Here is a 26,878-nt window from a genome sequence, read left to right as displayed (position 1 = left end):
ATAGTCTCTCTCTGATTGGCTTAGTCACATACATCGTGCTACGCGATTGGCTGAGCGGCTAGAATGAGTTCCAGCCAATCAGAACGCTCTTGAGCCCAGGGCCTCAGGCTGGGCGGGAGGACGGTCCCTTGAGGGGGGATGGTCCCCGCGGGATGCCGCCGGCCCGTGTAGGCCCCATTCCCAGAGGGTGAGGCAGTGACTCAGGCCCGCTGCCGTCTTCGAGCCTGGCTGAGCCCGCCCTACCGTGTGTCATAGACCCCGCACTGCGCGTTCCCGCGGGGGATTCCCCTCCGGACCTGGAGTCCGGCCCCAAGGAGATGGAGCTCCCCCCAGTCCCATTGCCTCCTGCTCTGCCCCCTCCAGCCCCCCGGGGAACAGAGCAGCCCCCACTCCAGATGTTTTAGGTTAGGGGCCAATCTCCCCTCCTGGGCCATTGCGCCATGTTTCCAGCCGGCTGCAGGACTCCAGAGCCATCTCTCTCCTTTGCAGCCTGTGCTCTGCTCCCCTTCCTCCTAATCAGCATCACCCGTGCAGCTGTGCTCCACTGGGCCTTGGCACATCTGGCACCGACCCTGAGCGGGCTGAGAGCCAAGAGCCCGAGTCTCAGCCCTGGCCTACCCTGGGGTTTTAGGCATGGGGCACAGTTTACACCTCTGCCGCACAGCTCCCAGCTCTGCTAAAGGTTTGCACAAGTACAGCTACGCTGCAGGTAAACACCTGACTTTGCTGTAGATGCCAAAAGCAGTGAGAGTGGGAGGATCTAAGTTCCAGATCCTCTGCTGCCTTTCACCTCTCTACAGATCTTATATGGTCCCCAATCCCCATTACCATAGTATCTGAGCAATTCACAGCCTGCAATCTGTTTCGCCAGTTTGGTTTAGGCATTTGACTCTTCACTCTGTATTTCTTTAACTGCAGGTTTATGGAATTGTTGCTTTGTTTTCCCATCGCTATCTGTGACAGTGGTGTGTCTTGGACAGAGAAGGGATCTTGATTTATTAATATTAATAAGATAGCACCTAGAGGCGAAGGCCCTATTGTACTAGGCACTGTACAAATGTATAACAGATAGTCCCAGCCCTGAAGAGCTTATGCTCTAGTGTAAGATCACAGCCAAAAATAGACAACCGGGCTGAGCCCAAGGAAATAAAGAGATGGCATTAATCAGCATGAAAAACAGTCCGAGCAAACCAGCTGCCTCCCTGCCCACAATCATTGTTGGGGATGTTGTAAGCATCACAGCAGAGAAGTATTTTAAGGAGGGATTTTTCAACTATTCCTCACCTCTGATCTTGATCTTTCTCCCCATCACTTGTTAATTAAAAAGAAAAACCATCTCCAAACACACAGCAATCAGGATGTGTTTAAGAATGGAGGATGAAGGGGTAATCGCTAGCAAACAGCATGGATTTACCAAGAACAAATCATTCCAAACCAGCTTGATTTCCTTCTTTGACAGTGTGACTGATTTGGTGGATAGGAGGAATGCAGGGAACATAATGTACCGGGACTTCAGCAAGGCTTTTGACCTGACACTGTGGTAAGTAAGCTGGAGAAATGTGGGCTTGACAGAACTACTATTAAGAGAACATAAGAACATCCTGGCTAATAGCCATTGATGGACCTATCCTCCATGAACTTATCTAGTTCTTTTTTGAACCCTGTTATAGTCTTGGCCTTCACAACATCCTCTGGCAAGGAGTTCCACAGGTTGACTGTGCGTTGTGTGAAAAAATACTTCCTTTTGCTTGTTTTCAACCTGCTGCCTATTCATTTTATTTGGTGATCCATAGTTCTTGTGTTATGAGAAGGGGTAAATAACACTTTCTCCACACCAGTCATGATTTTATAGGCCTCAATCATATCCCCCCTTAGTCGTCTCTTTTCCAAGCTGAAAAGTCCCAGTCTTATTAATCTCTTCTCATATGGCAGCCGTTCCATACCCCTAATCATTTTTGTTGCCCTTTTCTGTACCTTTTCCAATTCCAATATATCTTTTTTGAGATGGGGCAACCACATCTGCATGCAGTATTCAAGATATGGGTGTACCATGGATTTATATAGAGGCAATGTGATATTTTCTGTCTTTGTATCTATCCCTTTCTTAATGATTCCCAACATTCTGAGGATACACAATTGGTTAAACAACTGCAAACAAAAAGTAACTATTAATGGACTGATGTCAGATTGGAGGGAGGTCTCAATGCCTTTTGACAGGGATCTGTTCTGCGTCCAGTGTTTAACATCTTTATTAATGACCTGGATGTAGATATAGAGAGCATACTGACCAAGTTTGCAGATGACACAAACCTAGGAGTGGTTGCCAATACTTGGCAGGATAGAGCTAAAATTCAGAGGGATCTTGATAAACTGGAGAACTGGGCTATATATACATATATATAAACAACAAAATGAAATTCAACAAAGACAAATGTAAGGTGCTACACTTAGGGAAGAAAAACCAAATACAGAATGGGGGAAAACTGGCTTGGCAGCAGCACTGCTGAAAAGGATCTGAGTTGTGGTGGATCAAAACCTCAGCATGAGTCAGCAATGCAAAGCTGTTGCCAAAAAAGTAAATGCAGTTTTAGATTGTGTTAACAGAAGCATAGCATGAAAGTCATGGGAGGTGATAGTACCACTCTACTCGGCACTGGTTAGGCCTTAGATGAAGTACTGTATCCAGTTTTGGTCTCCAGTGTATAGAAAGGATGTAGAGAAACTGGAAAGGATTCAGAGGCAAGCGACAAAGATGATCAAAGGGATGGAATGCAAGCCATATGAGCAAAAACTGAAGGAACTGGGTACGTTTAGTTTGGAAAAGAGGAGATTAAGTGGGGATATGACAGTGGTCTTTAGATACTTGAAAGGCTGCCATAAAAAAAGAGGAAGAAAAGTTGTTCTCTTTTGCCAAAGAGGACAGGACAAGAGGCAATGGGTTCAAACTACAGTTTAGCAGATTTAGATTAAATCTCAGGAAAAACTTTCTAGCTGTAAGAACAGTAGGACAATGGAACAGACTGTCTAGGGAGGTTGTGGAAGCTTCTTCACTGGAGGTTTTCAAAAGGAGGCTGGAGCCATCTGTCTTGGATGGTTTAGACACAACAAATCCTACATCTTGGCAGGGGGTTAGACTATATGGTCCTTGTGGTGCCTTCTAACCCTATGATTCTAAGAAAAAAACAACAAATAAAACTGTCAAGACACATTGAAGATGTTAATGTCCAAAGTTATGCAGGGGAAAGAAAAAAATAAAAGGCTTTTATCCCAGAGTGATTTAGAGCACTGTCAGCCAGGCTGTTAGGTTGTCAGGTTGTCATGGAAACAGAAAGCCTTCAAACAATATTAGCAGTGACAGATCTATTTAATGGTGTGTTCTTGCAGTCCTGTTCAAAACACCACCTATTTCTCTGTCTTGCCTCCGTGGTGTCCCAGCAACAGCAGCAACCTTGATGCAATGGGAAGAATAAAAAGGACCCAGTGTCAGGTATACTGTGTTTCCCCACAAAAAGTCTTTCCCAGGGAGCCACTTTTCCTCTTCTTACCCCTCATCATCCACTCCGTTATTCTCTCCCTCACCCAAACCAGGATCTGTAGCATTGAGAGCCGAACCACTCTACATTGCATGAATAAAAATGAAAAATGATAGCACCACAGTTGCAGGATGATAATAATCCCATTTTGTGGCTGTCACTCAAAGGCCTTGTTATGTCTGGGTCTGATTCTCCTTCACTCTGCTCTCACCCCCTTCCCATAAAAAATAAATCGAAGCGCCATCTTACTCGCAGCAGCTGCCAATGGTTCCTATTGATTGATTTTTATTGATTGTTATTTTATGACGCCCTAAGGGCTTTTTTTTTAATTAAGTGAGTTTTGTGTGTATGAAAAGTGCCAGACGGGCAGCTCCTCGGGCCTCTGTTTATCAGTGGAAGAGGGACAGCATTGGGAGTGGCACTGGCAGGGCAAGCTGCCCCTGGCGAGGTGTCTCATTTCTGACTGGGGGAACCGTCTGTTGGGGGTGAGAAAGCAGCTCAGTCTCCATCACTCGATCACCCTTAGCTTCCTTGCTGTGCCTCCCAACAAGGAGGGACCAAATAGTGCCAATTGGAATATCACTAACCCCAAGCATTTAAAAAAAAAATGAATCAGGCCCCAAAACATGAGATTGGTTTAAAAATCATGAGATTTTTAACACTAACACATGTGCAGTCCTTTTTATCAACTTCCTGGTTTCTGAGCCGTTAGACATCACATTTTTCAGCTCTCCTCCACAACAATCAGGATTAGAAACTTACTTCTTGTTTTAAAGGGAGTTCTTTCATAGAGATTCTCATAGAAGATGGAACCACCAGTCTCCAGGAGCTGAGGCTTTAAGAAAAACACCAGCTATCATGAGCGCTGGCTGGCAACACCAAAACCAGACGCGAGTTTGGTTTTGGAAATGGTTGTCATTGGCTTTTCTCCATCTCTCTATGTATTTCTAGCGCAAGAGCCATGATTTCAGCCCCAAACCAGGCAAAACTCAATGATGTTGCCTGAGTTTGCTTTTGACATTTTGAGTTTGTTGGAACCCCTGCATTCAAAGTAAAACTCAGGTGCAAACCCCAGCCCCCGGAAATCAAAACACAGAAGACTCATGATGCAACCCTTAGCAATGGTAATCACCAGATTTCTCACAGCTCTGATCTTCACAGGTTTAAAGAACAACTCTAATACTGGAGCAAACCTGAAACAGTGAAAAGAGTAACTGACAAAGAAATTGCATTAGGTAAGCACTGCCCTGGGTTCTGTTAGCTCTAAATTCACTCTGATGAAGAGAACTCTCAAAATATGGCATATGTAGGACTGAAAGTGCTTCCAGCTTCTAATCAGGGGAGGCTGTACCAGTGCAAGCCCTGATTTAAACAAGTGCAGCGTGTCTACCCTGAGAGGTTGCACTTGTGGAGCTACACTGGGATAGCTACACAGGGGCAAAGATCCCAAACACAGAGACATCCTTAGTGAAGATCTTTGTTCTGAAGGTCCCTTACCTCTGACAGTCACAGCAGCTTCTGCTGCTCGATCCATGGGAAAGGCATACAGGCCTGTGCTGATCACAATAGCAGGATGAAACAGGACAAGGAAATGGGCTGTGAGAGGGCAAGAAACCCAGCTTTACATTTGAAATGTTCAGCAATCCAGACTTAGGAGAAGCTCAGATTCCAGTGCATTTCCAGATCCAATCTCCATAACTCAGCTCTGTCTTGATTTAAACACAAGAGATGGACTTAAGCTCCAAAATCCCACTTTGGCTTTCAAACACCTCAACGTTCAGGGGTGTCCAAATCTGGGTGGATTAATGTAGCCCAGGGATCGGCAACCTTTGTCACACAGCCCACCAGGGTAAGCCCGGCGGGCCGGGCTGGTTTGTTTACTTGCTGCGTCTGTAGGTTCGGCTGATCGCGGCTCCCACTGGCAGCAGTTTGCTGCCCCAGGCCAATGGGGGCTGGGGGAAGCGGCAGCCAGCATATCCCTCGGCCCGCACCACTTCCCGCAGCCCCCATTGGCCTGGAGCGGCAAACCGCGGCCAGTGGGAGCCGCGATCGGCCAAACCTGCAGACACGTCAAGTAAACAAACCGGCCCAGCCCACCAGGGGCCTTACCCTGGTGGGCTGCGTGACAAAGGTTGCCGATTCCTGATGTAGCCTATTTTAGATGTCAGGACAAATTTGTAAAATGCAGATCAAGAGTCAGATCTCAAAAGGCCCACATTTTGTGCCTTTAGATCTCTCACTGAAGTTACTGCAGGCCCGATTCTCCAGTTAGGCTGCTGTAGATCAAGGGTAATACCACTGAAGCCAATAGCCTTCTGATGGTGTAAAGCCACTGTGGGAAGAGAGTGAAGCTCTGAGGTCAGAATATTCTCTCCGTAGGCACTGGGAGGAGGTGCACACTCAATTTCATTCAATATATTTACTCCACCATTTACCTATCAGTGACTTTAAGGGCACCTCGGTAATCACAGTGAAACTTTTATTTTCAGAGTTTGCAGCAAGAAAAATAATACAATTTCACTCGAAAGCCAATTGCCTGCATGTCTCAGGGGAGCAATAATCTAAACCCTATTGGAATGCATTACGGCAGTGCCAGGCAGTCTATAAATGGCTCTGACATGGTGTGAATACACTTTTGTGTCTTTTGCCATCTGCTGCTGTCATTAAAAAATTAAATTTCCATCTGTTTTCACACTCTTCCCCCACTTTTCCTGTAGGTTTCTGATTAATTCTGTTTCTTGGTAGCAAAGACCCCATGTCTCATCATGGGATGTGGAGGATCTTTATGTGTAATGTTAGGGTCAGGGTGGAAAGACCCAGCCTGCGATTATGTTTAAGATGTTAATGTTCACAGGATGATCTCTGTCATGCCACTTACTTAGTTTCCCTGTTAGTGCCATTTGGAATCAGTTCATTTTGCTCTTCATATTAAAAACAAACAGAATGCCACCAATATCCTCCCCAAAGCACATTAGTGGGACACACTCAAACTGCTTAGACCCCACGTCTGAATGTTTTTTATTAAACATCGGTGTGAGTAGGGTTTGCATTTCGTTCGCTTGTGCTGCTGTAGCTCTGGGGTCATGGGTAAAAATCTGAACGTGAAACTGACTAGAACCAGGTCATGAAACCAACTAGCTTAGTTTCCTTCAACTTGAACAAGGAGGCATAAAAAGTGAACAGAGACAGCAGAAGATCCATGATTCTGGAATCTGATTTCTTGGTTGGTCACATAGGGCACAAGTGCAGGGCAAAAGGCTTATTTCTTTTTGCGGGCCTTTGATTAAGGGGGTGTTGAGTGACAAGGGTGTGGAGTGGTTCTGAGCTGAGTGATCACAGGTGGAATTCATTTTTGCTGTGGAAGTAGGCTGAGCCTTTTGTGTTGGACTGCCAACATGTTCTAAATAAATGGTAAAGGAAATGGGGCCGGATTTTCAGGAGCGTACAGCACTGGCCTAACTCTGCTGCCACTGAAGTCAATGAGAGCTTTACCATGGGATGCAGCAGAAGCAGAGTTTGATCAACACTGTTGAAAATCCCTAGATTTTTTTAAAACTCTTTCAGGTTTTAGAGTCAAAGATATTAATACACAGATATGGAGATTTATTTGTTAGTCTCTAAGGTGCCACAAGTACTCCTTTTCTTTTTGTGGATACAGACTAACACGGCTGCTACTCTGAAACCTGTTTTGGAAGAGCTCTTAGCAGCATCCACTTCGTGTAGGTTTCTTAAGATAAGCACAATAGTGGGGTAGAAGCCTGAAATTCAGGGCATCCATGGATTCGTGCATGACAGCTGACAAGCCAAAGAAAACAAGGATAAGCTTTGTATCTACAGAGGAGTCTATTTTCTGCATTTCTCCCCCTTGTTCTTTACAGTTACGACACGTGCAGGAAAACAGTTCTTAGTGCCTTCCGAATTTGTAAGTGACTGCAGCTTATTCCCTAGTGGAGTCTCAACAATCCTAGGGAACATCACAATACTCACATTCATGATGCCATCAAGGGTCATTAAATCACACGAGGAATGAACAGGAGCCATCAGACATTTAAGACACAATGCTCTTGTTCCCATGCAAGTGTCCCTGATCATGAAAAGTTGGAGAAGGGAAATGCACAGTGGTTTGATCAGAATACATAGTATCTTGTATTTCTAGAGTAGCTTGGATCTCAAAACACTTTACCCATTACACCTTCTAAAGTATATACGTGGGAATCACTTCATCCACTGCTGAAATGCACCCATCACTGGGGTGGAACATGGATGTGGTTTAACAGCTCACGGTAAAACTATGCCAACAAGTTTGGACAGCAAGTGAAATAGTATTATGCATCTCCTTGAAACTGCAGAGGAAATTAGAGAAACAGAATGGCAAAACCCAGGCAGGACTAACACCCCTCCCTCCTACCAAAATTACCATTGGATTTGTTATGTCAGGGATTGGTTCTGTGTGTCTGCGAAAGGACAGCACCTCCGGCAGCAGGGCATTTCCTAAGACAACACCGGGGCATTGGTTCATCACTAATTCAAAGGGAAGAGTGCCATCGGCTGAATCACCAACATTGTACCCCATTGCTCTTCTTGGATTACTGAGTCAGCCACCTTACTTAGCTTGCAAGAGCTGACAAGAACACAGCCCGAGGTGGGCACAGGAATCAGCAGGGCTGCCAAGCCACTCACAATTTCCATTGATTCAGACCGGGAACATCAGCAAATTTCTGGGGATGCACCTGGGAAGCGAAGGTCAGTCTGCAGGGTTGTTTCCTCCAGGCCATGTGCCAAGACTCAATATTAAGCCTGGCATTATAAGGCTCCTAAGACAGTGGCAGAGGTGGGGCAGCCCAGGCCTTTCCTTTCTCCCTTCATTTCACCCACAGCTCGTGACTGGCCATTGCTATGGGCACTATAAGCTTTGAAAAGAAAAGGGAGGAGGAAAGGTGAATGGAAATCCGAGGAAGACATGAGCACAGTAGCTGACAGCAAGAGGCGTTGCAGCCTCAGGGACTCATGAGTCAGGTTCATGCTGAGAGTGGCCATCAAACAGAGACTGGATCAGCTACGCCGGCAGCACAGCGTCCTTTTTACTTACTCTGATGCTTGTCACAGGTGCTTCTCTGACTGCCGCCCGGCTGCAGCAGCTGCAGGTTCCCAGAACCTCCCCCAATCAAAGACCTTACCAGACTACGTGCAACTCCCTGGTGTTGAACCCAGGCAGCAGCCTGCAGCCCGGCAACTATGGCTAGCCAACAAATGCATTGCTGACAGCAAATAGCAGTTGGGTTAGAATTACACTCAGTGCAGTGACCGCTGGGCTCCTGACAGACATCAGGGTCCTGTAATTTGAATTCAGCGGCTGGCCGTGATTCATGTCCATGCAGGCAACGCTGACGCTTGCACATTCTCTCATCCTCTAAGGGGCCTCATCTCTACCACTGTAGTACAGTTGTTTCAGCCTCTATGAAATTTACATAACGCCACCCACAATCCCTTGCATGGGTGTTTTAACTGTTACTCTTTGGCGGGTCTCCAGCCCAATTAAGACCTTATTGTTTGACAAAGCTGATACTTCTTTTCTCTGGCTGAGGTGACAGCTGCACTCCAGTAATGAGCCCCAAGAAGGGTATGTCAGGGAAGGTGGGAGCTTCCATCTCCCTAAGTCTATTGTGGAGCTCCTTCCCTGGCCTAATGACTTGGCATGCTCCATTGTGCCTGCACATTAGTGGTGATGGGCACAGCTGCCCTCATGTGGCTCTGTACTCTCAGCTTGTAGAACTTTGTACAGCACTGAGCTCTTTCTTCCGGCAGGGACCAATGAGGCTCTGGTACCGTGTCAGGGCCCAGCTACACTGCAAAAAGAAACCTATTAGGGGCTCTATTTACAACCCAGTTGCCCCCCCCCAGCTTCCTGGTTGCATATTGTAGAATAGATGGGACACAGTTGTCTCCTCGAACCGTACTCCAGTGGCACGAAGCAAGGCTGTAGCACAATTTGATAGTATGGTTCGGGCCCATCTACACTGCAGAACCCAACCACGCTGTAACTGGGTCTCTGAGATTGTTATTTTATAATGTAGGAGCACCCACGAGAAAAAATTAGCAGGTGCCAACTCCCCCCTAGGCCCTCCCGCCAGCGCCTCCTCCCTGCCAGCAGCCCCGCTGATCAACTTCTCCCCCTCCCTCCCAGTGCCTCTCACCCTCCACAGTATCAGCTGTTCCACAGTGTGCAGGAGGCACTGGAAGGGAGAGGGAGGAGCGGGGACAGGGTGCGCTCAGAGGAGGGGTCGGGAAGAGTCGGGGTAGGGTTGGGAGCTTGGGGGAAGGGGTGGAGTGGGGGCAGGGGTAACGCAAGGGCGGGAAGAGGCAGGGTGGGGCTTCGGGGGAAGGGATGGAGTGGGAGGCAGGGCCTGGGGCGGGGAGGAGGTCAAGCACCCCCCGGGTTGAGAAGAAGTCAGCACCGGTGCTGATGGAGACTGCCATCTCGCCCTCTTCCCAGGGCATTCTGGCATGGCATGGCACTGCCTGCCAGCGGCCCCAGGAGTACACCATAGGGTTCCGAGGCTGCAACGGCACAGCACGAAAGCAAATCCACGCTGCTACGGAGGAGGTCCCGGGGGAGTGGACATTAAAGGATGGGAAGTCTTCAGAAGGGTGAATTAGCTGGCCAGGGCCTGCTGGATTCTGGGGAGTTCAGTGCGCGTGGAGGCCAGTAACATTCCGCTGTCTGTTCCCAGGGCAGATCCTGACTCTGATCTTCCGCTCTCACTCCATGGGCTCATTTCCAGCTGACCCCAGTGGAGAGTTCGGCAAACAGAGGAAGAGCAGAACAGCCAAGACAAGCTCCATTGTGAGGATCCAAGCAGGGAACGTTCCCCAGGGTGAGGTTAAATGCCCTCGGAAGTGCGAAAGGAAAGGACTTGGTTGTATACCCGTGTCTCTCCATGTTTTCTGTCTCAGCGCAGACAGTTCCATGGCCTTGCTCCATTCTGGAGTCTCTATAGCTCTGCCCTGGGCAACGCTTAGGAGCAAAACAAGTGTCCCTTTCGTCATCACCCACATTACTTTCAGCTTCCCACGTGAAGACAAGACAGGGCCACTTTTGTGATGGCTGCCATTTTGGCTGATGCCAGGGATTGAACAGAGGACCCCTAGAGCATGAGTTGCCAGGGATTGAGCTAAAGAGCCAGGCTGGCACACTGAGCACTGTAACAGACTCCCCCTTCCGTGGACCAGGCACAGAGGAGACATGTTGAACCATGAGTCCATCGCCACATGCCCTGCAGTCAGCCAGGGCTGGGGGAGGGATTGGAGCTGTGCACCCATTTTATAACACACCTGTCTTTGGTCACTGAGCATAATTGTTTCAGATTTGGGACCAGTTCCATACCTGAGCCTGGGATGCTGCTTTGATGAGGCAAGACACAACATGCCGGAGCAAGGGGAGTGCCGGGGTTTTCCACACAGACAATCTGACAGAGACCGTGGGGCAAAGAGATCTTTATTTGTAATAAAATAACAAGTCCTTATAAATCACTCCTAGCCCTTTTTAAAATATTGCCAAGACAGTCCACTTTAAAACATGCCCATTCACCCTCATGACATGGTTAGGATCCCACAAGTACACGAGACCAGCTTGCATTGGTGGCATAGACTGGGACAGATGGCCCCCACCCCTAGAGGCAGCAGACTCTGCCCTTTGGTGAATTCAGTTCCTTTGTCAGGATGGGGAATTCTCAGGTTGTTCTCCCCGCTGTATCTCACCGCGACTCTGCCACGGTATCTCACAGTTATGTGCATCTGCTCCCCTCCCCACACTGCATGCCCACGTGCTGGCAAGGAAAGGGTGAAGGACACACAGGTGTCATGAGCGCCCAAGCCAACCGCGAAGGGCTGCCCAGCTGCACCAGGGCTCTCCATGCCTCGCTCACTCTTCTGGGAGAGGAGGAATTCCATGCCCCCACCCCTCAGAGATCCTCGATCAGGCTGGCCTGCCAGGGGGTTGTGGGCGATGGCTCCAGGCACAAACTCCAGTCAGCAGCATCCCAATCTAGCCACTTCCAGCAGCAAAGAAAGTGCTGCCTGGGCCAGCAGATCCAGATGGGGAGGGGTCCCAGTAGCCCAAATCCTCTAGGCAACGTCCACAGAGGTTTTCAAGGTCAGGCTTGACCAAGCCCTGGCTGGGATGATTTAGTTGGGGATTGGTCCGCTTTGAGCAGGGGGTTGGACTAGATGCCTCCTGAGGTCCCTTCCAACCCAGATATTCTATGATTCTATGATACACAAAAGAGCTCCCTCCTCTCCCCACTCTGTGAAGCTCAGATGGGCTCTTCCTTGGGCTACTGGTACCTATCCCCACAGAGCAGCAGGGCACATGCTCAGGTCATGCTGAAAGAAGTGATCAAGGAAGCAAGGTTGCCACACACTGAAACTGATGGCAGGCTTGTATTCCCATCAGCGGCTTGCATCTGCCTCTCCTCAAATAGATCCAAACCTCCCTCCCCCCTGCAAACCTAGCTGGGATTCCCCCACCTTTGGCCACCTGGGTTTGGTACATCAGAAATGCTGGAGCATGAACTTGGTACAGAAAACATTGTGACGCTCCCGTCGTCTCTGGGCTCATGCAGCTGAAGGCCTGTGACGACCCCCGTTCAGGTGACGGCCAGGGCCGAGGTCAGGTTTTCCTGGTCCTTCCCATGAACACAGGGCTCTGGTGAGATGTTGCCATGTCAAGCACTGGAGTGCTCACCTCCTGGCCACCAGGAGAGGGCTGGCACCCGGCCTCTCCGACCTGATGGCAGCGATCTGTCCCTTCCATCCCGGCTCGCGCTCCTCTCCTAGATCGGGAGCCACCAGCCTTGCCTATGGGTTGCAGCATAGCAGTCGCCTGCCGCTAAAATGTTCAGTGTCTTCCCCGCGGCGATCTGGCACTCGAAGCGGAACCTTTCCACCCTGCCAGCCAGCCTGCGGGATGGCGAGCCCAGCCAAAACTTGGGCCGCTCGGCTTCCATCGGGGCAGGACGCGACGCATATCCTGCTGCCTTACTGATGGCACGGAGGATCCACAAGAACAACCCGATCTATTAAGGAGCCGCAGAAAGGATTTCGGTGACCAGGGCAGAGAATGCTCCCTGCGCCTGCCCCTTGATTTAGCTTCGGCCCCAGCCATGCCCTTTTATGGTGATTTGAATGGCCAAGGGAAGGCTACAGTCTGGGCCCGCGCCGAAAAAGCCACCTCCAAATCACCGTGATGCAGCAGTGCGGCCGTCTCCCCCACCCCAGCCATCAATCTGCTCCATCACTCCCTGAGAGGAGCTGCCTGGCTAATTACTTAACATGCCACAGCTTGCTGGAGTTCGGAGCAGTGTGACAGTCCCAGTAGTGCGGTGTATGCAGATCCATTAATAAATCTTTAATAAACCCTGTTAAAGGGAGGGGGAAGGGACAGGGGAAAACACACGGCACAGATGGGTTCCCATGCAAGCTGTTCCCGGTGCCTGTGAAACAGCGCCTGCTCTTTCATGCGCTCTCCGGTGCTCGCCTCGCGTGCTGCGCTGCTCCTCGTCTCACAGCATCTGGCTCAGCAGTTGTTGCGCGCCGGATCTTCACCTGGCTGCCTGGCATCTCTGGACAGCGTCATGCCCGTGGGGGTAGGAGGTGTGATGATAATGGCCGGGACTCTCAGGTGTTTGCTGTTCACCATGGGGGGCTGGCTGCTCCCGCTGCTCACACACGATTTAAAGCCTGAGAGAGCGAGACGAGAAAGAGAGAGAGAGTCAGGGCCATCTGGGGGAGCCCAGCTCGCTGGGAGATGAACTGGGGGGAGGGCAGGGCTGGGGAGGGTCAGGAGGCAACGGATCATTTTCTGATCCTCTGCGCATTTCTAGGGCCTTTTCTCGCAGGAGATCCAATGTACATTATTTATTTGCACTGCAATAACACATAGGGGCCTCCATCATAGACGATACCACCCGCAGCTGTGCTAGGGGCTGTACAAACACAGCCAGAGGTGCTCACAGTGGTATAGCTATCCCTGCATAGGAAGGCATCTTTGTACTGGTCTAACTGGGTCCACGCTAGGGGGTTGTGCCCGTCTAATCAGCTCGTTAACAGAAAGTCACACCCCTGCTCAGGACAGTTATACCGGTACAAAAGCCGTGTGCAGAGCAGGCTTTCGTGCACCCACCCCTTCTTTCATTAAACCTCGTGCTAGGGATGGGACTGCTCATGGGGAGGGGGAGGGAACAGAGGCATGGGGGAGTTTGCGGAAACTCTCCCTCCCCATCTTGTAACGCAATTGACTGTTTTGCCAGGGATGCTTCTGAAAACAAAGCATAGCAGCTGCTATCCCTTGGAAGCCAAGCCTGCCCCACGCTTACCACCCCAATTCTCCTTTAAGAGTAATTCCTGCCCTAATTGATTTGTAACACAGTAGTACCAACAGGACCCATCTAACAGCAAGACCCCACTGTGCTGAGCACCCCACCCCACACACAGAGCCCCTGCCCTGAACATCTTACATACACGAGACAAAGGGTGGGACAGGAACCAGAGGCCCAAGGTCACCCAGCAAGGCAGGGATAGAGCTGGGAATAGAATCCAGATCCCCTGATTCCCAGTCCAGTGCACTCCCCCTTAGATTAAGATGACCAGCTTCTAAAGCAGTGTTTCTCAAACACAGCCACCAGGGGCTTTTCTTGCGGCCACAGGCTCCTGGGTGGTGATTGGGGGCAGGAAGCAGCAGCTCCTCCCCAGGGTCTGCCAGCAGGGGTTGGGCCCTGCCCCCTGGTGGAGCAATGAATGCCAGAGGAGAAGGCAGCTGGTGTGAATTCCCCACCCTCCTGGGGACAGTGGGGCTCAGACTTCTGGCTTCAGCCCTGGGGCGGCGGGCTGGGGCTCCTAGCTGCGGGGCAGTGGGCTCTGGGCATGTGGCGTTAGGCTCCAGCTTCGGGTGCTGGCCCCACGCTTACTACCCTTGACATCACTGCTGGCCCCGCCGCCTCCCCCGGCACCCCATCCATTCCCCCATTGCCCCTGGCTCTCGCTGCCTCCCCACCCACCTTCCCATCCAGGGCTTAATTTGTCCCCCAGCTTGCTGGGGCTGAGTAAGTCTGCTGTGAAAAGTGATATGTGTATGTTTGTCAATAATACTTTTCAGTGCCTCCCAGCTCCTTAGCAGACTTACTAGCATGTCTAAAAATAAATAAATAAATAGAAATGCAACCAAAAAAGCAAAAGAAACAACAACAACAAAAGACAAGAACATGCAAAGCGCCTTATTTGTGTTTTAATTCCGTTTAGGTCCAGTTGTTGTGCGAACCACTGTAAGTGACCCAGGAGACAGGTGGAAACCCTCACAGAAGCCCAGACATATTTTGCTAGGAAATAATGGAACAAGACCCTGGGGAAGGTGAGTTTGGTTTTCAGTGTACAGCTCATCATTTCTATGTGGCACACAAAACAACATTAAGAATTGGCCACTGGGAGTTGTAGTCCCACGGACGGGAGCTAAACGCCAGCCAGACCTCCCAAAGCTGGAAGTCTTCTGGAATCTGGCTCTAATCGCTTCTGATCATCTTACTGTTGAAATAAACGCCCAGTCCTTTATTAATCCCCTTGGGCTCTTGGCTTCAGTGTTATCCTGCAGCAGTGAGTTCCACAGGTTGTGTTTTACTGTATCTAGCTGCCCTCCTTGTCCTTGTCTTAGAAAGGAGGATACATAGAAGCACTCGACTGACTGTGATGGGACTAGCCAATATTTTAGATAGCTCAATCGCATCCCCGCTAATCCATCTCCTCCCCAAACTAAGCAGCCCCTAGTCTTTCAGCCTCTCTCGTATGGAAGCCCCTGATCATTTCCATTGCCCTGCTCTGGGCTAGCCTAGCAGCGGAGCACGATGCAGTGAACCTGCTGTTTCCTGACGGCGTTTAGGATCAGTCCCTTGTGCCTGCCCCCAAGTACCCAGGGGCCACGTTGTGTCTGTCCTGTGCTGCAGGATGCCAGCAGGCCTGCTGTCTATAAGGTTGATCCCTGCTCAAGTCCTTCAGCCACTGGGCCGTATGGACACACGGGCTCTGCTGTGCACCCAGCCCAACTGCACCTCACAGCGCCATGCTGAACTCCTCTGCCGCCGTAAAAGTGACCTATGATTAGATTCCAACCCTGGAAAGAAGCCCTGCTCCTGATAACATGGCACGGAGAGGAGCAAAGTGATTTATAAAGGACATGTCAGTGGTTTGCAGCACAGCCAGATTTGCAGCCAAAGATGTCTCAAGAGTCCCCTCTACTGGGCAGAAGTGGGTTGTGCACACACCCCTGTGTGGGTGGATGGTGATTCAGTTTACATAGGCTCATGATCAGAAGGAGATGTATAATTAAGGCTTTTCCCAACCAGTTTGATTGCTGGACTGACCTACACAGAGTAATTAAAAAGCTGTGTCTTGCAGGCTGTTCAGTCAAGGAGAATAAGTCAGAGTGATGCTGAGAATAAGCCAGGGGCCCAGGAGTCTAAGAGCTGGGAAAGGGGCCTGCATCCGATGGAAACAATTTAAAATATATTGTAAATTGTCTTTTGGGGTGGGGGAAGGATCAGTAACTGAAGCTCCTCCTTCCAGTACTTCCCTCTCCTCACAAACTTTAACTCATCTTTACCCAAAAGGCAAAGAGGATTTTGCCTTCCTCAGTCAGCATCATTCTAAATTCCAGCCAAAGGGCAACTGGACAGAATTCTTATCCGAGCCCATCCACATCACTCCTTCCACAGCCAGAGAGGGTGCTGTTGAACGAAGATCCGCCCTGGCTGCTCCAGCACCGACAGCAGCCAATAAGTCCTGGGCTCCAGCAGGTGGTTTAAAGAAAAGAGAACGTTGTTCGCCCTGCACTAGGCCACTGGGATCGGTGGCGGTTTCATTTGTAAGATGCCGTTATGAGGGGAGTCAGCAGAACGAGCTGCTATAGCACCGAACCAGTCTTTCTTCTTGTGCAAGCAGAGCAGAGTTTTTGAAGACACACGTGACGATACCTTTTTCCGCTACAAGCATTTGATCAATGAATGATCCTCATTCCTAGGGATGTTTTTAACAGAGGACACCTCTGACCAGAGGATGCTGAGCACTTGGAAGGCAGCCTGAAGGGGAGTGCTAGGTCAGGGATGAGCACCTGGAAGGCAGGAGGACGTGGGAAAGAAGGGCCATGGGTTTGGGGAGGGAACCAAGAGTGCACGATGTCGGGGATGTTAGGCAAAGAGGTGGAGGGACCCACCAGTAAGGACTGGGGCAGGGAAATTATGGTGGTTTGATAGAGATTGAGGAAGGGTTCTCCCTAATGTGCCACCGAACCCAGCCGGTGAGAAGTCTGTTCACCAATCTAGTTGCTGAGCTGGCCCCCACCCCCATCCCAGCAATAACCAGGCCGGGGTTTAGCAGCACTGGCTGTGGGCTGTATTTACCCCACATGACACATTTGCTGTGGTCCCAAGGTTTCCATTAGCCTTTCATTTTTGGGGCCCTAGGTTCAAGTCTTGCTTGGGACCCAAATGCAGCTCAGTTGGATGTTCTCAGTCTCACCCCTAGTGAACATCTGCCCACATCAGAGAGGTGTCTTCTCCCCCCACCCCCGGTGGTGTCTCAGGAGATGCACAGGACTGCAGCCAGGGATTCTGAAGCTCATGAAGGCAGGGCACTGGCAGAGCTGGGAGGAGCCCAGGTCTGGAATATCAGGTGTGCTGCAAGCCCGGAACGAAATGCATTGGTAGAGCTGGGTCTGGGGCTGTGCTTGTGCTATGGCTGCCTGTAGCCAGCACTTTCTGTTTTTGCTTTCATGAGCTTGACATTCATTCCAAAACAGCAGCAGTCTCAAGTCTCAACAGCTTCACAAGGCTGCTGGATATTCTCCCCATTCAGCTGAACAAACCCCAGGACGAAGGTAGAGCTCTCAGGCCTCCCACAGCGAGCCGGCCAAATCCTTTGAGATTCACTCGTCACTAAGGGTGCGCGTGGCTTCAGCAAAGAGCCAACAGTTGGCTGCAGGGACTAGATACAAACTGGGGATATGGGGCAGTTTGTCTGTCGTGCATCATTAGACCTAACAGAATGGTCACACTGCGCAGGCGTCTGGGCTTGGATGTCTCTAGAGGTCCGAGGGCTGGCAGCTCCCTGGGGTGCTAAAAATTACCAGCAAAGCCTGTGAGAGAAGATGAGCCCCAGATGGGCTCCCTGAACCAGGAAGAGGCTGGAGAGAGGAGCACTGAATTGCAGGGTGCAGCAGACTCACTTCAGCCCCCCTCGAGAAGCCTTGCTTCAGCCGTTCAAAGCGAACCCAGCTGCTTAGGAGAGGCTGTGAGAAAAGAGGGTGGGCGAAGACAGGTTGGCCAGCTGGGGCGGGGGAAGAGCTGATGGATCAGGAAGCAGGCAGACGCAGGCCTGCCCTGGAAAAGCCTGCCCCAGTGCAACTAAAAACCAAACTCATCCCACTTGTGCAAAGCCCTGACGTAGACATGCAAGTGTGACTGAAACTAGTTTAAGTGCCTGTATTAGGGGCGTGCACCGCTGTGGCTAGGCGGAGTTAAGTGCGGCAGGTTTCTAACGCAGACCAGCCCATAGCAAATATTTGCTCTTTATATCTAGCAAGAAGGCAAAACTCAAGATATATAATGTGTGCCTAGCCCTGCTCTCATTGGAATCCCACCTCTTCTAACACAGCCTTTCGCTAACAAGCATCCTGAGGGAGCAACACTTCCCTGCGTCCCCTTGAGTGGCTGCCTCATCCCCCTGCGGGAAGATTCTGTTAGCAAAATCATAGTAACCGTAGCAGGCTTTGGGCCTGGCTCCAGCCTAAATTTCCCCTCTCATCCCTCCCTCCAGGCTCACAGTCCTTTATCAGGATTTCCTACCCAGCAGGTCCCTCCCCCAGGCCTCTGCCTGAGAGATCTGAAGAGTTCTCACCCACCCTCTTCCCAGCAGGCTCCAGCCCCAAATACCAGCTGTCTGAGCTGATGTCCCAGGCCCTTTACCTGGGAGTTAGGGCGAGACCCTCCCTGCCCACAGGCTGCCCTTATATTCCCCAACAGGCCCAATCCAGTCACATGCTCCTCCCTGTCATATGACCCCCAGCTGTCCTTCCCCTTACCTGGGGAGGTGGGCTAAGCCTGGCACAGGTGAGTCCCAGCCCTCGCCCTCTTAAAGGGCCAGGTCACCCTGGGGCGGTAACATCCGAGACCCAGAGGCCCCCTGCCCTGAGTCCAGATATGCTTAATTTTTTTTTGTATTTTAAATCAAGGGAAAAGCACTGCTTTGCTGGTGGGGTGGGGAGGGAGGGAGCGAGACAAACCGATTTCAACCTTCCTGAAGCAGGAAGGCAGACACTGATATTTTTAATCTCTTTTTAATTAAGGATAAAGCCCTGTCTTACGCAAGAGATGGATTTTGTTTTGCCTGAAAGCTCGTCTGAGGAAAAAAGAGAGGGTGCGGGGCGGGGGGCGGGGAGAAGGCTATATTTACTAGCTGCCATACTGTTTGCTGTTGGGCTTACGCGGAACCAGGGAGGGAGCGGTGTCTGGGCTTGGGGAAGGTGAGTCGTTAATGTTAGCGCGCCTTCCACTCTCTGCCTGTCCATTGGTGAGGGCCCCACAGCAAGTACCTGCTATTCCAGGCAGAAGGAGCACACACTATCTAGAAGGAGGTTGAAACTGGGCGTCAACCCAGTGACTCCAGCTACGGAGGTGGCATGGGAGCCTTGCTGGATTGGCTTACGTGGCTAGGGTGTCCTTATGGAGGTGGCTAACAGCGTGAAAAGGATCAGCTAACGTCTTCTGGGACCAGTGGATCTCTCGGAGCTAGCTCATGGGCCAGCAGAGGGGAGCATTCTCTAGTGGATAGGGCATTAGCCTGGGACCTAGGAGATCAGAGTACAGTTCTCAGCACTGCCACTGACTAACCAGTTCCCCAGTTGTACAATGGGGATAGCACTTCCCTGCCTTGCGGGGGTGTGGGGTGACTAAAACCCATCAGCACAGTGCCCCTTCTTCACCAGGTTCATTTGCTTATACATTATCCCCCACAACACCTACTCTGTGCCTGCCTGTGTCTTTAGAAGGTGAACCCTTACGGGCCGGGATCATCTCTTTTCCGAGTCTGTACAACACCCAGCACAATGATGGGCTATAAATATTCACCACTACTAACAGTAATGAGCAGTGTGCTCAGATACCACAGTGCTATATAAATAGACAGACAGTGGGTGAAATCCACAACAAAGTCTACATGCAATAAGCCAGAGGAAACCTAGGCAGAGGAGGTGGGGGTGGGGCATCTGCCCCACAAGAGTGGGTTAAATGGACCAGAAAATAAATCTTGAGGCAGGCGCACGCTGAGGGGCTATTAAATCAGCAGCAGCGAAAGCAGCTCTTTTGCCGTCATAAATATTAAAGACATTTTTGGAAAACTTTTCTCCAAGGACCAGGGAAAGCTCTTACATTAGCTGTGTCCAGAAAGAGGGACCTTTCCTGCTAAATAGCTGAAAACCCTGCTGTAACGCTCTGTATTTCAGGTAATTGATGATCCGGTATTTACTGCTGCCCTGAGCTAAACACACAGGCTGGGCTCGTCAACAGCAGGGCCGGCTCTAGGTCTTTTGCTGCCCCAAGCTCAGGTGGGGCTGGGGATCGCAGGCGGTGCTGGAAGTGGAGGGAGTGATGTCACCTTCTCCCAGCGCCTGCAGGGGCTTTACCCCCTCCCCCGCCTGGCCGCAAAGAGAAGCCCCGATATAAGGGGTGGCATAAGGCAGCGCAGCCCTGGCTCCCCTGCAGGACTTGCCCTCTCCTCCCCAGGTAGCAGCTCAGCATCCCGGGGCTGGGGCTTCCCCTTCCCACTGTGGCCAGGGGCGTGGCGCCCTCGCCCCGTCTAAGTGGCGCAGCTCCGAGAGCACAACTGCCCCGAAAAAAAAGGGGGGCCGGAACGCCGCACCGGGAAATGTGCCGCCCCAAGCAAGTGCTCGCTTTGCTCGTGCCTAGAGCCGGTCCTGGTCAACGGAACAGTTGTGGTTACAGGTCTGGGATGGATTGAGCAACACAACTTCTAGCATCTTCCTAAATACTTGCTGCACCCTCAGTAAGAAAAGCCATGCCCTGTGTTATTTTTATTCCGGTATCTATGAGGGGTTTTCTGGGCGGTCATGTATGTGTTTGGAGTGTGCTGGTGCATGTCTTCATGTATGTACAGCATCTGGCACCATGGGCCCTGAGCCCTGCTTGTGGCCTTTAAGTACTGCTGCCCCACCAGTGATGATCCCATGCGTGTTGATACTTGTTCGCATGTTTGTGTACATGTTCATTCATTTGTACCTGTTGTGCCTGTTTGGGTCTTTGTTCAGGTGTGTCTGCATGTGTGGTTTTGCACATGTCGTGTGGGGGGGTTCTCATATTCAGGTGGATGGTGCCTGCTCAGAGGCATGTTTGCTTTTTTGGGTTTACTCCTTGCAAGGAGCAGCTGCTGCTGCCGGTCACCAGATTGATGGGGATGGTTGAATTCTCAGCCCAGCGATCGCTCTTTCAAGGCCAAACCCTGGCAGTTACTAAATACTCCTTTCATCTACGATGGCATCACTGCACAGGTTAGCGAGGTCATGCCCATGTCTTTCTAGCAGCACAAAACAGTTCCCCTCACCCCACTCCTCGCAGTTCCTGCTTTAGTTGGTGCATAGTAAATGACCTAGCAGGCATTAAAAAAAAAAAAGAGAGATCAAACTCAAGCCTTTCCACAGCGTGCACCAAACACCTCACTTCCTGAGTCACAATAAACACAGCAAAGGAGGACTCACACAGCAAGACCGTACAGCCCCCTGGTATCCGTGGGAAGAGCTGCTGAGGTCTCTCTACCACATCATGGAGTTTTCTGTTTTCAGGGTTTATCTCAAAAGTGAGACACCGGAGCGTGGTGGGTGGAGGTAACCACAAATGGCACAGTTATCAGGAGAGAGAAATCTTTGCTGCCTCAGCGGGTTGCCTGTAGGTGTGTGAGTGAGAGCATGGGCGGTCTGGGGTCCGACTCGGGCGCCTGCAGACGCAGTTGTAATCGTGGAAGCTGGGAGAATTGCCAAAAGCAGAAAGGCCTAATTCTACTCCCGCTGAAGTCAACAGGCACCAACATCAATGGGTGCAGAACCTGCCCCCCACTAGCAAGGCGGAGCAGAGCATTTGCACTAGGAGCTGGAGAAGCTACCCCCAGCCGGACGGGTGAAAGATATCAGTGTGACTGTCTGGGAAAACAACTAACTGTGCGATCTCTTAGACTCAAACAGTCTCCCAGGGAGGTGGTGGAAGTCCCACCAGTGGAGACATTTCTGTGTAGACCAGACAATGCACTAGAAAATGCTCACTGGGGCCAGTGCTGAACTGGATGAGGTGGGCTAGATGTTCCAGTGGGTCTTTGGTGTCTATGGTTCGCCGAATGTGGAGGCAGCTTCTCCTAGGGTTTGCAAAAGGGAAGTGGAAATTCTGCTGGGACGGTCCGCCACTTGTTCAGGGAAAGCCCATGGTGTGCCGGACTGGTTTGTTTACCTGCCACGTCCGCAGGTTTGGGCGATCGCGGCTCCCACTGGCCATGGTTCGCCACTCCAGGCCAATGGGGGCTGCGTGAAGGGCGGCCAGCACGTCCCTTGGCCCGCGCCGCTTCCCGCAGCCCCCATTGGCCTGGAGCGGCGAACCGCGGCCTGTGGGAGCCGCGATCGGCTGAACCTGCGGACTCGGCAGGTAAACAAACCGGTCCGGCGCGCCAGGGGTTTTCCCTGAACAAGCAGCGGACCGGCTTTCAGAACCACTGCTCTAGATCCATCGTGATTTCACCCAGGCTTTTCAGACGAGAAATGCCTGAAGCAGCAGCTATCCCTCTTTAGTTACTCACCCCTTTTCCCCCTTGAGCTGAGAGAAGCTGCATTAAAGGCAGATCTTGCTGAGCATCAGTCTCTGAGGCGCTGACCTGCAGCTCAAGCTATTTACTGCTTGGGCTGTGACACTGGGTTGACTGGCTCTGGGCACTCACTTCCTGTCCCTGCTCCAGAGCTGCAAAACACCCAGGAAACACAAATGGCCCCCAGCCAGTGACCGAGAGCATGATAGCTCAGAGGGCTTCACAGCAGACAGCTGGATGCCATTGCAGGATCAGACGAGAGATGGAAGGTCTATTGGGCACCATGGCCAGGGAGGGTCAGTCCTGCCAGCTACAGAACATTCTCCAGTGCTATGTCCAGTCCCACTGTAAACTACTCAAAGCAATGGGGTTTCCACCCCTCCCTGGCTGAGACTTCCAATGGCCTTATCGAGCTCAGCTCATTGCACATGTTCTTCTGGCTTCCACCTGAGCTGGTTCCATCCCATAGCATTTATGTAGGACCCCAATCCTGTGAACTCCCCAGGGGAGCCAGTGGGGGCAGCCCCTTGCACGACTGGAACTAACACCCTCTGGAATCACTCTAAACAACTCCTTGGTTCATTCACTCTGGATTGCCGTCATTTCTGAAGTACTAACCTCCCTGAGCCCCACCCTACCACATCTCTGCCCAAGATCCCCCTGTAGCTTGAAGGACCCGGTTCCAATTCTAGTTACACCCATGTAAACTCAGAGCCACTCTAGCATTGGGGAAGTTACCCTGGATTGACAGTGGTGTCCAGGAGACCAGAATCTAGTGCCCAGCACCAAACCCTGAGCCAATGGCTTTTGAGGTTCAAATGCCCCTACCCGCTGCGCTGCCCTGGCAAGTGCACTGGGTCCTTCTAGCAGCAGCCACAGGAAGCTTCCCTTTCGGTGATGTGAGCTGGTTTCACTTCTGCTTTTTCCAGTGCAGAGTAAGATGCACGGCTAGGCTGATCTTAAAGGAACCCACGCAAGGAGGGACCTGTGCACCAAGCACATCCACCCTTTCAATAGCCGTCTGCCCGGCTGTAAAAGCCATCACACGCAGGCCGGCTGCAGGGCCCATTGGCAAGGATGCTGCACAGGACCTAGCTGCGCGGATGTACCAGGGTACTCTCTGGGCCGTCGATGCTCCTTCTCGGGTTGTATGATGCCCACACTAAGTCCCCAGCCTGAGCCTTTGGGCTTAGTGGATGTGTCCCAATGGATATAAAAAATGAGGCTCCAGCCGTGTCGCGGGCTGTGTGGGAGATGCCCAGCTCCGTGCTGTCGGAGGGGCTTTAACACACAGCTTAGTGTGCTACCAATAGCACAGGGGGACTGGTTTTAAAGGAGCCCTTATGCCGCTCCCTATACATGCATGTTGGATGCAAGAGGAAAACCAAGACACTTTTCCAAGGATGACCTAGGGGTAAAAGGACTCTGGCCCAGGGCTTCAAAACCTTGTGGGGCTCACATTACAGAACGGGAGGGGCAAGCAGCGGGGCAGTAGGGCTCACGGAGTCGGCTGTGAGGAAAGGCTGCCATTGGGACACCAGTAAAGGCCGGTGGGCACCAGAAGTAGCTACCGTCTGCTGGCTTTTTGTGGACTCAGGCCAGGTGCTTATGGGGCAAGTGTTCACCCTGCAAAAGCCATGGGCACAACAGGCTATTTCACTGGGCATCTCAGTAGAAAGAACAAGAACTGCAGGAGCCAGAGAGCTCCTGTCCTACCCCTGACTCTCCTCCCCTCAGGGCAGGGTGGTGGTATGTTGCATGGATGAGCTTCATAGGTCCCTGTTCTCATCATAGGCCTGATCTGAAGCCTTCTGAAATCCTTGGGAGTCTTTCCACGGGCTTTGGATCAGGGCCTCTGTGAAGGAGAGGAGGGTGTCTGCCTCCAGGGTCGCCATGGCAGCACCTTCCAGCCGAGCCCAAACCAAAAGCCACCCAAGGTGGAAGCTAAACTAGAAGCACAGATGGGGAACTGTGCTCGTCAGAGACCACCACGTGCCCATTTAAACCAGAGGAACTGTCCGAGTTCAGATCCGGCTCTTGGGAGACCTGGGTTCAAGTCCTGGCTGTGCCACATACTTCCTGCATGACCTTGGACAAGTCACAGAGCCTCTCTATGCCTCGGTTCCCCAGCTGTAAAGATTGTGAGGTGCTTAGATACTGCAGTAATGGGGGGACCATGAATGATCCATCTATCCGAACACATCCTAGGCTAGGGGGCAGTTGGCCAATCCCTGGGACCCAACTGCGAAGATCCACTCCAGACCTGGATCCCGCCTTCCCAGGGACTCTGAGCTCCCATGGCGGTGCGTGAGCTGCTGCTGGGGGGGCACGTGTCTCTGCAGGGTTCTTGTCTCATGAGCAGACATTAGAGGGTTTCCCACCAGCAAAGCGGACTTGCCTCTGGCCCAGGGCCCGCCGCTTTGTGTTGGACAGCGCTGAGGTGGAATGGGCTCCGTAGCCCATTCCGTTTAAAGCAGCTCGTCTCACTAGTTGTTAACGATGATAGACTGGCGGGCTGCTCGGGATCAATAGCTGACAGGCACGCATGACTCTCAGGGCTGGGGGGCAAGCCACCCTCAGGCAGCCACTTCGCAAACGTAGCTCCAGCAACTGCCAGCGCTTGAGCAGGGACCAATCCGCGAAGGGGGGAACGTCTCCTTTCCATCCGCCCAGTGTTATTTACAGAGGGCCTGATCCTGAGCAGCACTGAGCGCTCTCCTCCAGTTAAAGCCAGTGGGAGCATGTGTGCTGCTCCAGCCAGCCCAGGAGCCTCCTTAGAGCCTCACTTATCTGCTTTCTCTGACCCTCAAATCCCAGCCTCTCCTCTGCCTTGCACAATGGGGGCAGGGGTAGATTGGAACTAAACATCCCCCCTTTCTCAGCAAAACTTGCCCCACAAAGATTAATTCTCAGTGCACCCTATGGTCAGGGCCCTCCCAAATTCACAGTCCATTTTGGTCAATTTCATGGCCAGGGGGATTTAAAATTAGTCAATTTCACATTTTCAGCTGTTTACATCTGAAATTTCAGGGTGTTGTAACTGTGAGGGTCCCAACCCAAAATGCAGTTGTGAGGGGGAGGGTCGCAAGTGCATTGTAGGGGGGGTCATGGGATTGCCACCCTTACTTCTGCCCTACTGCTGGCAGGAGCGCTGCCTCAGAGCTGGGCAGCCAGAGCGGAAGGCTGCTGGCTGGCGCCCAGCTCTAAAGCCAGCACCACCGCCAGCAGCAGTGCAGAAGAGAGGGTCACAGGGTATGGCGGGGGAGGGGGGGCATTATCATATGTCTGGTTTTCCTGGCAGTCTCTCGCACAAGTGGGGAGGTGGCAGCTGGAACCACTGAGCTTCCTGCAGCCAGGGGAGATCCCAGAGGTGGGTCTGACCTGCCCAGAGAGCAGCTCCTGCAAGGGAAGAAGAGGTCTTGCCCCTCTCCCTCCCCAGCTGGTAGTGGCAGCTAGAGTCCTGCACAGGGTAGGAGCCGCCGGCTGTGTGCCGGATTTCACAGGGGAGATCAGATTTCACAGTCCACGACATGTTTTGCACAGTCATGAATTTGGTAGGGCCCTACCTATGTTCCTTGATCTTCCTCCATCAGCCCCCACACGGATTACTTCTCCCTGACCCCCACTGGGGGTCTCCATCTTCCCCACCCAGCCTCCTCTGAAGGAAGCTTGGTCTGTCACTGGCTCACTATTGCGCTGGGCACCCTCTGCCCGCCTGTATCCGCAGCACTCTGCAGGGTGATGTCTCTCTTTCATTTAGGAACCCTTCTTCTCTACTACCATCTTTTTCTTGCCAAAATCGAAGGATGGTCCCAAGGCACAAGGTGGGATCCAGCTCCCACCTCTCCAAGTGGAGAGGACAGCCTGTAGCAGAGACTTTGCTCAGAGGTGGGGTGGCAGCATGTGTAGATATACCCAAGCTGGCTTTGATCTAGCTAGCTTGAGAACCTGTAATAACGAAGCTGCCAGCACGGACTTCAGATCCTATTACCCAGGGTCCCATGGCTTGCACAGGCCATGCTGAAGCCCACATTGCTGCAGCTTCACTACTGTTGTACCTGAGTAGCTGGATTAATGCTAGCGTTGGTGTGTCTACATGTGCTGCGGTCTTGCCTCTGGACTGAGGTGTAGATGTCCCCTTAGTGAGAGGCCAGTTGCAAAGCCCAGCTCTGGATCTCAGTTTAGATTTGAAATCCTCATGGAGTTTCTGGGCTAGGAATTAGATTGAGACGTGACTGTACTTTAAATCTCCCCTCCTGCTGGGTTTACAGCCAGAGAGGCAGGACCCAAACATCCCCAAAGAATGGGGAAGTCTGACTCCAGATCCAAACTGTGGGACCCCGGGGTCCATCTCTATAACCGACCTGACCTAGAAAACCATATGGGAACCTCTCAAACTCTGGGAAGGTTTAGATCTGGCTCCAACTCCACATTTGGGCTTTGTGGCT

The 26,878-nt window shown here is 51.6% G+C and overlaps 1 long non-coding RNA gene across 1 annotated transcript; it reads left to right on the top strand.

Annotated features, from left to right (window-relative positions):
• Positions 1 to 47: 47 nt before the first annotated feature.
• On the top strand, positions 48 to 11,523 carry LOC122462553. The gene is made up of 4 exons (XR_006285180.1): positions 48 to 187; positions 1,460 to 1,540; positions 10,265 to 10,408; positions 10,898 to 11,523. It is a non-coding gene; the product is annotated as an uncharacterized LOC122462553 (long non-coding RNA).
• The last annotated feature ends 15,355 nt before the right edge of the window (positions 11,524 to 26,878 follow it).

Source organism: Chelonia mydas, chromosome 12 (assembly GCF_015237465.2).
Source record: "Chelonia mydas isolate rCheMyd1 chromosome 12, rCheMyd1.pri.v2, whole genome shotgun sequence".
In the NCBI taxonomy this organism is placed as follows: domain Eukaryota; kingdom Metazoa; phylum Chordata; order Testudines; family Cheloniidae; genus Chelonia; species Chelonia mydas.
Note: the sequence above shows the minus strand (reverse complement) of the source record. Positions and strands in the feature narration are given on the sequence as shown.